Here is a 12,129-nt window from a genome sequence, read left to right as displayed (position 1 = left end):
TTTCGACCCAACCACGCGACCGCGTGCCCCATGCGATCGCGTGGATTCAAATTTATAACCCCCCAGTCACGCGAACCCTATCAGTCGCGCCCCCCCCAAACCCCTCTCCTCCCTCTCTTCTTCTCCAATAACACCACCACCACCCAGCCACCACTGCACCTCCACCTGCCCCAGAGCCCATCTATCATCTAGTGCACCGCCTGTTTCGACGGCTAGATCAGATGGAGCGTCTTAACAAGCGACGCTATGAGCACCTGAAGCTGATGATACGATCTGGCGGCATCCCCTCCGAGCCTGACACACCATCCGAGGCATCTGAGGAGGAGGCAGATGATCACGAGGCATAGACTCACCCACAGTACAAGGCAGAGCAGGCAGGCACCCAGCAGGCAGCATCACATCAGGAGGCTCTGCCTCAGATTCAGGCTGTAGACCCTGAGATCCCTATCCAGTCAGCACTTCTTTTGCAGCAGGCTGATCCTCAGACCACCACCACAGAGACTCCAGCTACCTACCCTTCCAGTGATGACACCCCTTCACACCCTGCTTGAGTGAGCATCGGGGACGATGCTTCATTTTAAGTGTGGGGAGATCGTCATCTCTGGCGTTTTTTTCGGTGAACTACTACATACTCTTTTTATTTTATTTTGCTACTTTTCTGTATTTTTCTCTTTATTTTTATTTTTATTTTCTCAGTACTTATATATATTGCTATTTTTATGTATTTATTCTATGTTGTACTTTATTTCATATTCTAGCCATTTAGTTTAGTAGCAATTCTAACTTATTAGTTATAGAAATTGTGGATTAATTAGTATAGTTTACCCCTTTTTAGCATAAGATAGCTTAGTTTAAATTGAAAAATACAAAATGGAAGTAAACTAGGAACTTGAAAATAATAGAAATAATCCACACAACTTGTATATATAGCATTACATGTTAGTTAGTTAACAACATTTCATCAAGGAGAAACACTAGAACTTTAAAGCCATTCAGTATAAGTTTTACTTTGAGAATAATGGAAATTTTTAACTAAACCTGCATGACATACATAAGTGATAAATGATTTTTGAGCTAGAGAACACACAGCCTGTGAGTTTTGAGCTTAATTGTATGGTTACATTCAAACCATAATATTTTATTCCTGTGTGTTCCACCCTTCTTTTGTATTCTGGTGTTCTTTACTTTGTTTTAATCTATATGTCCGACTATAGAATAGAAATATATACCAAGAGAGTGATTGAGGCCATTATTTGATTTTAGCTCACTTATCCCAAAATAGCCTACCTTTTACATCACCCTTGTTAGCCCCCTTGAGCCTTTAAATCTCCTTTTATTCTATAAACCACATTTACAAGCCTTAAGTAGAAAAACAAAATAAAAATCCCAAGTTGAATCCTTGGTTAGCTTAAGATAGGAAGTATATATGGTTTAAATGTGGAAAAACCTATTGGGAATATGGATGATAAAAACAAAAGGTAGAAAAGTTGAAAAGAATAAAATAATTCAAAATAAAAGTTTTGGGAAGCATGCTCATGTAAAATCAAAATAATTGAATTACCATGTGCATTAAAAAAAATTTTTTAGTATTTAAATAAAGGGGACACAAAAGAATTCCCCAAATGAGAAATAAAGCAATGCACATGGGATAAAAATAATAAACATTGAAACATGAGCATGTAACATCAAAAGTGGGAAAATATGGGAAAATAGGTAAAAGAAGCCTTGCTTTACAAAGTATGTATGTTAGGTGAGATCTTAGACTAATTAAGGATTCACTTATTAGCTCACTTAGCCCTATACATATACCCTTACCTTTACCTTGGCCTAATTACAACCTTTACTAAAGACCTCATGATTTTTGGTATGTCTATATTCTATAATTATTGATTGGTTAGATGAAGAACAAAGTTATAGAAAGTAAGGATAAAAAGAAGAATAGAGTGATTAACCCAATAAACACTGAGTGATTAGAGAGTAAACACAAAATCCAGTGAGGGTTTAATAGCTCATTAACATATAGCTCTGCTGAAATTATTAATTGTCTTTCAAGTTTATAAAATGTTTTTCTCTCCCATCTCAATTGTAAAGGCACTTTATCAACTATCTAAGGTTTGGCTATATATATATATATATGACTCCTTGAGAATGTGAATTAATTCAACTATATGCAAGTTTTATATACAAGTGGATAAAAAATTAGAATTGCATGATGCATCTAGGTAGTTGCATTTAGATTAGATTGCATTGCATGACATTCCACCACTTTAACCTAACATTACTCTTGGACTTAGCATGAGGACATGCTATTGTTTAAGTGTGGGGAGGTTGATAAACCCATATTTTATGATATATTTTGTGCTTAATCTGAGTGATTTATTCAATCATTCACCCACTTATTCATATTAATTGCATGGTTTTACTTTCCCTTCCGTATTATATGATGTATGTGAAAAACATGTTTCCTATGCTTTAAAATTAATTATTTTAATTACCTTTATTTCCATTCGATGCCGTGATTTGTGTGTTGAGTAGTTTCAGATCTTCTAAGGCAGGAATGACTTAAAGGATGGAAACGAAACATACAAAAATGGAAGGAAAGCATAAAACGAAGTTTTTGAAGAAACTGGCATCCACGCGATCGCATGGGCGACGCGGCCACATGCCAAGCGCGAAGAAGCAGCGACGCGGCCGCATGACTGACGCGACCGCATGACAAGGAAAACTTCGAATGACGCGATCGCGTGACCCACGTGGACGCGTGACAGAGGCCACGCACCAGAAATTGCAGAAAATCCTCCCAGCGAATTCTAAAGCCCTTTTTGGCCCAAATCCAAGTCCAGAAGGCATAAACCAAAGGTTATGAAGTGGAAAAATGCATCCATTCAGAGAGTGACCACTTTAGTTTAGTTTTCATGATTTAGATTCAGTTTTGAGAGAGGTTCTCTCCTCTCTTTTCTCTCTTAGGATTAGGATTTAGGATTTCTCTTAGTTTTAGGAGTGACTCTCGATCCCAGGTTCAATGTTCCTTTACTTTAAGCTTCCCTTTCACTTTTTATTCATTCCATACTTTAGTTGATTATTTGATGTTGCAATTTGATTTATGAATTCTTCCATGTTACAGATTACTCTTTTGAATTAATGTTATTTGATGTATTTCAGTTTAATATTGCTTTCTTTTATTTACATCATTGTTATTCCCATCTGAAGACATTTTTATTCCAGTAGATTTATTTTTCTCCTTTTGGTCTTGGTAAAGAAATCAGTAACTCAGGAGTTATCAAACTCAAACATGAATGATAATTGTTATCTTTGTTAATTAAACTGAACTTCAATAATCCCAATCTTTTCTTAGGAAATAAATAGGATTTGTAGATCAAACCAATTAATCCCTTGACCTTCCTTTATCTTAGTAAAGGTTAACAAAGTGGAATTAAGATTCAATTCTCATCATCATTGATAACGATAACTAGGATAGGACCTCTAATTTCTCATACCTTGCCAAAAGTTTATTTACAGTCATTTATTTATTTTACTTGCCATTTAAATTACTTGTTCTTCATTTACTTTAATTGCTAATTAAACTATTCATTCCTCATTCTCAAAACCCCAATTTACAATCTCCATAACCAATAATAAGAACATACTTCCCTGCAGTTCCTTGAGAAGACAACCCGAGGTTTGAATACTTCGGTTATCAATTTATTTAGGGGTTTGTTACTTATGACAACCAAAATATTTTGTACGAAGGGATTTCTGTTGGTTTAGAGACTATATCTACAACGCGACTATTTTTATAAAATTCTTTACTGGCAAAAATCTCGACGTCACTCACCTCCAACTTTTTTATATCAAAATTCTTCACAACTTGAGTTTGCCTCAACACAAAATTTCTTCAAAAATCCATACAATTCAATTTATCAACCACAAAATTCATTTCACAACTCACAAAACTCCTTCTATACTCCTCAAAATGACTTTACCACAACACCCACATTTCCACAAAATCATTCTCATCCTTCATCTCTTGAGCTAACATTTGACCAACGACTCTCAAAATTTGAATCCAAGGTTGAAAAACTTGTGAAGGATATGGAAAGCATTAGAGAGAAGGAAGAGAAGTGTATGGAAAGTTGTATAGAGGATTTCACCCAATGGTCTAGAAAATTTAGAGAGGAACAAGATATCACCTTCAAGAACATTGAAGTGCATATAGACCAACTTGCCAAATACTTAGCAAATCCCACCAATACCTTTCCAAGTGACATTAAGAACACCCCAAGGAAAGAATGCAAGGCCATGGATGGAGAGGTTCTTAGCAAGGAGGATGAAGACCAATTTGCGGGTGAAAAGGAAGAATTGGAAAAGAAAGAAAAAGAGGCCCCTATACCAAGTGAAATCCAAATGAAAAAGGAGGAGGTTGTGAGAATATATAAGCCTAGGGCTCCATATCTACAAAGGCTACTTAGGGTGACCAAGGATCATGCAAACTCACTCCGAAAGAAAGCAATGCAAGACCTTACAAAAGAAAGGGAGGAAAACAACCAAGGAGTCCACACTCCAATGAAGTAGAGAGTTGTATGATGGATGATTTAATTGAACAATCAATCTAAGAGGTTTTTGATGAAGAAGACACTCCAACCATCACACAACACCTAAGCCTTGAAATCAAGGAAGTAAAGACAATCAAGGAGAACACTCAAAGAAGGATTATGACCAAGAAAGAAAAGAAAACATCCATGAAAAATAAAAGGTCAACAAAAAGCAATCCAACCCCCACCCCAACAAGAAAGAGGAATCAAGCTAATAACAACAAAAGAAGGCTTGTTAGGAGCCAATCAAATCAAGCGGCATCAATCTTCTCTTCTTCTCCCTTGAAGTCATTTCTCTTAACCAATTGGAAGATGAGGAAGAAATTTTAAGAACCAATATGTCAAGCTAATGACATTAAAAAAGCACTTGTTGGGAGCAACCAACCGTTGGTAACATTTTCTTTCTTTGCTTAGTTTACTTTTAATAATTTGGCATATGATTGCATTCTATGTTTGGTATTGCATGCAACAATTTGATCTTCAATCTTTAGTGGGTACTTGCATCATTTTAAAATGAAAGTGTCACACTAAGTTTGGTGTTGCCACTTACCTTTCGTGCATAGTACCATGCACAACTCACTTATTAATGCAATCACATTGTCTCTTTTCTTTGTACCTTGATTGTTATCTTTAATTTTTCTTGCTTAAACCCATGCATCACTCACATCTCTTCTTGAAGACATTCATGATTAATCTTAGATTCCATCACCACTATTTTATTTGTTGCTTGTAATCATTCTAAGTTTGGTATGGGAAGGAAGGAATAGGAGAAAAATGACAACAATGAAGATGAACTACAAGGTGGTTAAGTTCCTTTTCCTATTATTTATTTTCTATACTTTCAATTGCATGATTATCTTCCATTTCTTTTATATGCATGTGTGTTCTTGTGAATAAGCATAGCTTGATATTTGAATTATAACATGTTTCTATGACATTATGACTACCATCTTAAGTTTTGTTAGTTCAAAGTAATTAAGCATCATGTTCATAAACAAACAAGGTAATTAAAGAAGAAGTTAGTACGAGCTTATATGTATTGGAAAGTTATCATGATTATTGTTGCTCAATTGCATTTGAATTTGTTTAATTGAAGTTTTCATCTAGGACATTTTATGAAATTTTTTTGAAATCTTGAAAATCTTGAAGAAACAAATGCAATTAAGGCAAGAAAAGAAAAGGGAAAGAATGAGAAAGCTGAAGGCTCTGAGTACCAATGACAATTCATTAGTCAAGTACTTGTGGTGTTTATGTATCAAGCAAAAAGCATGAAAATAAAACACTTAGAGTCAAGGCTAGGCTCAAGTGCAAAGCACTCCCTCAAAGCTCAAGGCTCTAAGCACCAATGATTAGAAGGAAAGTAAAGAAAAAGAAACAAATGAGCTTAAAGAGTCCTTCAATTATATGCTTGTGGTGCTTATGTATCAAGTGGTAATATTTGAAAATAAAGCATTTAGAGTCATAGTTTTCAACAAATGGTGCAAAGCACCCAAGAAGCAAAGCTAAGAAAAGAATGAAAATCTTTCTTCAAGGAAGGAACATAAAGAAAAATATTTCATAAAATGAGCTAGATAGAAGCATCACTCATTTGAATCTCTTTTGTGATTGTAGTATGCATAAGAAACTAGCCAACCATGAACATAAAAATTGCTACTCTTCTCACCTTGGTTTGTCAAAATTTATTTCATGATTCTTTGTTTGCTTGAGGACAAGAAAAGTTTAAGTTTGGTGTTGTGATGACTGCGCATCATGTTATGTTTTTCTATGCTTTTTTCATATCAAAATTAGTTTATAATGCCCAATTATTAAGTATTTGTTGTGCTTAAGTTGTATATTGCTTTGATCTTTTGATTTAATGAATTTTGTAGGAAATGATAGAAAAAGATGCAATAAAAGCACTAATAGAGGAAGCACACTCCCAAGGTGGCAAAAGAGTTGGAAACAAACTCAAAGAGAAGCAAAGAGGATTTGCAACACTAACCTCTTCACACTCTAACAAACATAACTCGAGCTACAAAGCTCCAAGAGAGGTGTTCTCAATGCCATTGGAAAGTAGACTTCCTGAGCTTTCCAACCATATATAACACTCTATAGTGGACACTAGATTTGAGGGTGCAAATCATAATTCTTTCAGCACTACATACCCGGCGTTCGGCTAAGCATGTCTGGGCATGGCACGCTGGGCCAAACTTCCAGCAAACATGCTAGACTGGCCTATTCACCTTCAAAAGATCATAACTTGGGCTACAGAAGTCCAAATGACATGCTTCCAGCGGCGTTAGAAAGCTGAGATCTATGGCTATCCAATGATATATAATAGTCTATAGTAGACATACATTTTGGAGCCACAAATGACCCATCTTTCAACGTTGAAAGATTGCCAAAGCCCAAATTCTCACCAAAATGCCACTTCAATAACACTCCACATTGGGCCAATTCTAATTCTCCAATTCCTTCATTTATTCTTCAATGTTTCAAGCCCCTATGAAGAGAATTAAAAGTTTACAAGCCCAAGTCAAGCCATAATTAACAATCAATCAAGGCCACAAGAATCATCTAGAAGTAATTAGGAAATTTGCATTTGATTGTAATTTCATTTGAATTTGTAATTTAGGTAGCTTATAAATAGGGCCTTAGATTCATCAGTTTATATACACCATGGAGGGGTAGAGGTGACTCCACTCCCCTTTCACTCTCATTCTCTTCTCTTCTTCTATTTCTTTCATATACACTTTTGTAAATATTTAGTTATGAGCTTTTAATTTCCAACATTGGAAAAGAGAGCTCTATTGCTATTTGATGGATTAATTTGTTTTTATTCTTTTTTTTTCTCTTCATCTCTCTTTGATTTACTTGAAGGATTTTCGTTCTTCATTTAAGCATTCAATTATCTTGGGAAAGAGATTGAATGTACATGAATTCTATGTGAACCTTGGGAAAGGAATCATAGAATGATGCTTGAAAATTCTTCTCACACTTGAGTAGATTTGGGTATGGATGGGATATTGTGACATTTAATCTATCCATTATTTGGGTCTAGGAAAGTGTATAAAATAATTAGGGACCATTCTTCATCACTTCTCATGAGCAATTATACTATGGAATTGGCTATTGATCAAGATTGGAGAGATTGCATTACTAAGACATTGGATTCAATCACTCATGATTGCCAATAGGTCAATGAGTTGCATGATTGAAGAGGAGATGAAAACTATTGATCCTAAGAATGCAATATTTCTTGATCCCAATGTTAATTTCATTCTTAATTCTTGTTATTGATGAAGAAAAATTGTCGGTGAAGAATTTCTCAATGAAATCTCGTTGCAAGTATAGTTCTAAACCAACAACAATCCTCAATCAAAATTTAATTTGTTTGTCACAAGTACAAACCCCAATAAAAATAACTGAAGTATTTAAATCTCGGGTTGTCTCTCAAGGAATTGCAGGGAAGTGTTCTTATTATTGGTTATGGATTGTATATTTGGGGTTTTGAATAAGGGACAAGAAACATAAATGACAAGAAATAAGCTAACAACTAAGAAAGCTCTTGGCAAGGAATGAGAACTAGAAGTCCTATCCTCATTATCATCATCAATTATGACAAGAATTGTCCATTTCTCCCACTTAGTTAACCTCTAACTATGAAGAAAAATTAAATGGATACAATTAACTTGAGTCCACAAGTCTTAGTCAACTCCTAAGAAAAGACTAGCTTTAGTGGCATTAAAATCAACTAGCAACTTCCAATTATCAATCAACCAAAGAGTTTGATAACTCAAGAGTCTCCAATTACGCAACCCAAGCCAAGAGGAGAAAAATCTAACTCATGACTAAAAGAAACATTTTATCAAACACCTAGTGGGCATAAACATAGAGCATGGTAAATTGCAAGAAATAATAAAAGCTATAACTATCAAAAGCAAGAAATTAACAATAGAAACCAAGGCAAACATTAAAAGACATGAAAAAATGAATTGCATTAAAAGGAAATGGAAATCAACAAAAGAGTGCATGAACTAAAATTAACAAAATAAAGGAAATAACAAGAGACGTAAAGTACTAGAACAAATAAAAGTAAAGGAAAACTAAATTGAAGGAGAAAGAGATCTAGATCTAAAAAGGAGTAAAACTAAGAACCCTAATCTAGAGAGAGGAGAGAGCCTCTCTCTCTAGAAAAACTACATCTAAACTAAAAGTGTGTATGAATGGTGATCCCCAAATCTTGTTTCTACACCTATCTTCAAATTGATCATCATTATTACATCCGGGTGCCATAATCTTGGAATTCTCACTCAAGCAACGAAACATCATCCTAGACCCAAGCAATCTAGCTCTACACCAACCCTTGCTATTAAGCCTTGAACATGCAACCATCATGAACTTTGATTCACAATGCCAACCACTAACCATCTCCCTTTTGCTCTTAAAGCCACAAAGAGCTGTAAGTTGCCCATCCATCTCCAGCAAACCATATTCAAATGGAATAATAAAGGTTAGGGATAAGAGATTTACCCACTTGAATTAAAGAATGGATGGTGATGGCTTGGGGAGATGTATTTCTAATGGCCTTACAAGCTCCACTCCCTTGTGTTCTTCCTTGATTACTTCCACCTCTAGGCAAGCTTCTTCAATTTTAACTTCTTCCTCTTTAATCTCTATGTCATATCCAATGGGAGAGGATTCAATTGTAGATAAGAATTCATCAATCATTGAATTCATCTCTTGATCGACCTCTTCAAAGTCTTCAACCATGATATGCTTTGAAGGTTGTACACCCTCCTTAACATCGATTTCAAGCTTCTTGGAAGAAGGCTCTATAATTCTACATTCCCATGGACTTTCAACATCTCCTAAATCTTCAACCACTTCTTCCTCTTCTTCAACAATCATAGCTTCCTCCAATTATTCCAATACAAAATCTAACTCCTCATTCTCCACCGGATTTTCCAATCTCTCCTTCATGCTACGCTCTTTATTTGATTCTTTACATGTGGCCATGGAAGTACTTTGAGTGCATGAGTATCGGGAGGCCAATGTGTTTACTACCTGGTATGCGAAATTGTTACTCAGATTGTGAATTGTTGTTCGAAATTGATTCCTTGGCGATGGCACCAAAAACGGATGCACAGAACCATGGTCTAAACATATCTTCACAACTTCGCATAACTAACCAGCAAGTGCACTGGGTTGTCCAATTAATACCTTACGTGAGTAAGGGTCGAATCCCACGGAGATTGTTGGTATGAAGCAAGCTATGGTCACCTTGTAAATCTCAGTCAGGCAGATATAAAATAGTAATGGGGTTTTCGAAAATAGAGAAGAAAAAAAGGATAGAAATACTTATGTAAATCATTGGTGAGAATTTCAAATAAGCGTATGGAGATGCAATCGTTCCTCTGAACCTCTGCTTTCCTGCTGTCTTCATCCAATCAGTCTTACTCCTTTCCATGGCTAACTTTATGCAAGGGCATCACCGTTGTCAGTGGCTACATCCCCTCCTCTTGTGAAAATGGTCCAAGATGCCCTGTCACGGCACGGCTAATCATCTGAGGTTCCCGATCATGCTGGAATAGGAGTCACCCTCCTTTTGCGTCTGTCACTACGCCCAGCACTCGCGAGTTTGAAACTCATCACAGTCATTCAATCATTGAATCCTACTCAGAATACCACACACAAGGTTTAGACTTTCCGGATTCTCTTGAATGCCGCCATCATTCTATCTTACACCACGAAGATTCTGATTAAGAGATCTAAGAGATACTCATTCAATCTAATGTAGAACGGAAGTGGTTGTCAGGCACGCGTTCATAAGGAATGATGATGATTGTCACGTTCATCACATTCAGGTTGAAGTGTGAATGAATATCTTAGAAGCGAAATAAGTTGAGTTGAATAGAAAAACAGTAGTACTTTGCATTAATCATTGAGGAACAGCAGAGCTCCACACCTGAATCTATGGAGTGCAGAAACTCTACCGTTGAAAATACATAAGTGAAAGGTCCAGGCATGGCCGAGATGGCCAGCCCCCTAAAACGTGATCACAGGATCAAAATACAATCCAGGATGTCTAATACAATAGTAAAATGTTCTATTTATACTAAACTAGTTACTAGGGTTTACAGAAGTAAGTGATTGATGTATAAATCCACTTCCGGGGCCCACTTGGTGTGTGCTTGGGCTGAGCTTGAATGTTACACGTGCAGAGGCTCTTTCTGGAGTTGAACACCAGGTTGTAACGTATTTCTGGCGTTCAACTCTGGTTTGTGACTTGTTTCTGGCGTTTAACTCCAGACAGCAGCGTAATACTGGCATTCAACGCCCTTTTACGTCATCTAAACTCGGCCAAAGTATGGACTATTATACATTTCCGGAAAGCCCTGGATGTCTACTTTCCAAAGCAATTAGAAGCTCGCCATTTTGAGTTCTGTAGCTCCAGAAAATCCACTTTGAGTGCAGGGAGGTCAGAATCCAACAGCATCAGCAGTCCTTCTTCAACCTCTGAATCTGATTTTTGCTCAAGTCCCTCAATTTCAGCCAGAAAATACCTAAAATCACAGAAAAACACACAAACTCATAGTAAAGTCCAGAAATGTGAATTTAACATAAAAACTAATGAAAACATCCCTAAAAGTAACTAGATCCTACTAAAAACATACTAAAAACAATGCCAAAAAGCGTGTAAATTATCTGCTAATCACAACACCAAACTTAAATTGTTGCTTGTCCCCAAGCAACTGAAAATCAAATAGGATAAAAAGAAGAGAATATACTATAAATTCCAAACTATCAATGAAACATAGCTCCAATCAAATGAGCGGGACTTATAGCTTTTTTCCTCTTGAATAGTTTTGGCATCTCACTTTATCCATTGAAGTTCAGAATGATTGGCATCTATAGGAACTCAGAGTTCAGATAGTGTTATTGATTCTCCTAGTTCAGTATGATGATTCTTGAACACAGCTATTTCATGAGTCTTGGCCGTGGCCCTAAGCATTTTGTTTTCCAGTATTACCACCGGATACAATAATGCCACATACACATAATTGGGTGAACATTTTCAGATTGTGACTCAGCTTTGCTAAAGTCCCCAATTAGAGGTGTCTAGGGTTCTTAAGCACACTCTTTTTTGCTTTGGACCTTGACTTTAACCGCTCAGTCTCATGTTTTCACTTGACACCTTCACGCCACAAGCACATGGTTAGGGACAGCTTGGTTTAGCCGCTTAGGCCAGGATTTTATTCCTTTAGGCCCTCTTATCCACTGATGCTCAAAGCCTTGGGATTCTTTTTATTACCATTGCCTTTTGGTTTTAAGGGTTATTGGCTTTTTGCTCTTGTCTCTTGGTTTTAAGAGCTTTTGGCTTTTTCTGCTTGCTTTTTTTTCTATTTTTTTTTCGCCTATATTTTTTTTCTTTTTTGTTTCTGCAAGCTTTGTTCTTTGCTGCTTTTTCTTGCTTCAAGAATCATTTTTATGATTTTTCAGATTATCAAATAACATGTCTCCTTGTCATCATTCTTTCAAGAGCCAACATATTTAA

This window comes from Arachis ipaensis, chromosome B10, assembly GCF_000816755.2.
Source record: "Arachis ipaensis cultivar K30076 chromosome B10, Araip1.1, whole genome shotgun sequence".
In the NCBI taxonomy this organism is placed as follows: domain Eukaryota; kingdom Viridiplantae; phylum Streptophyta; class Magnoliopsida; order Fabales; family Fabaceae; genus Arachis; species Arachis ipaensis.
This window is presented reverse-complemented; position numbering follows the sequence as displayed.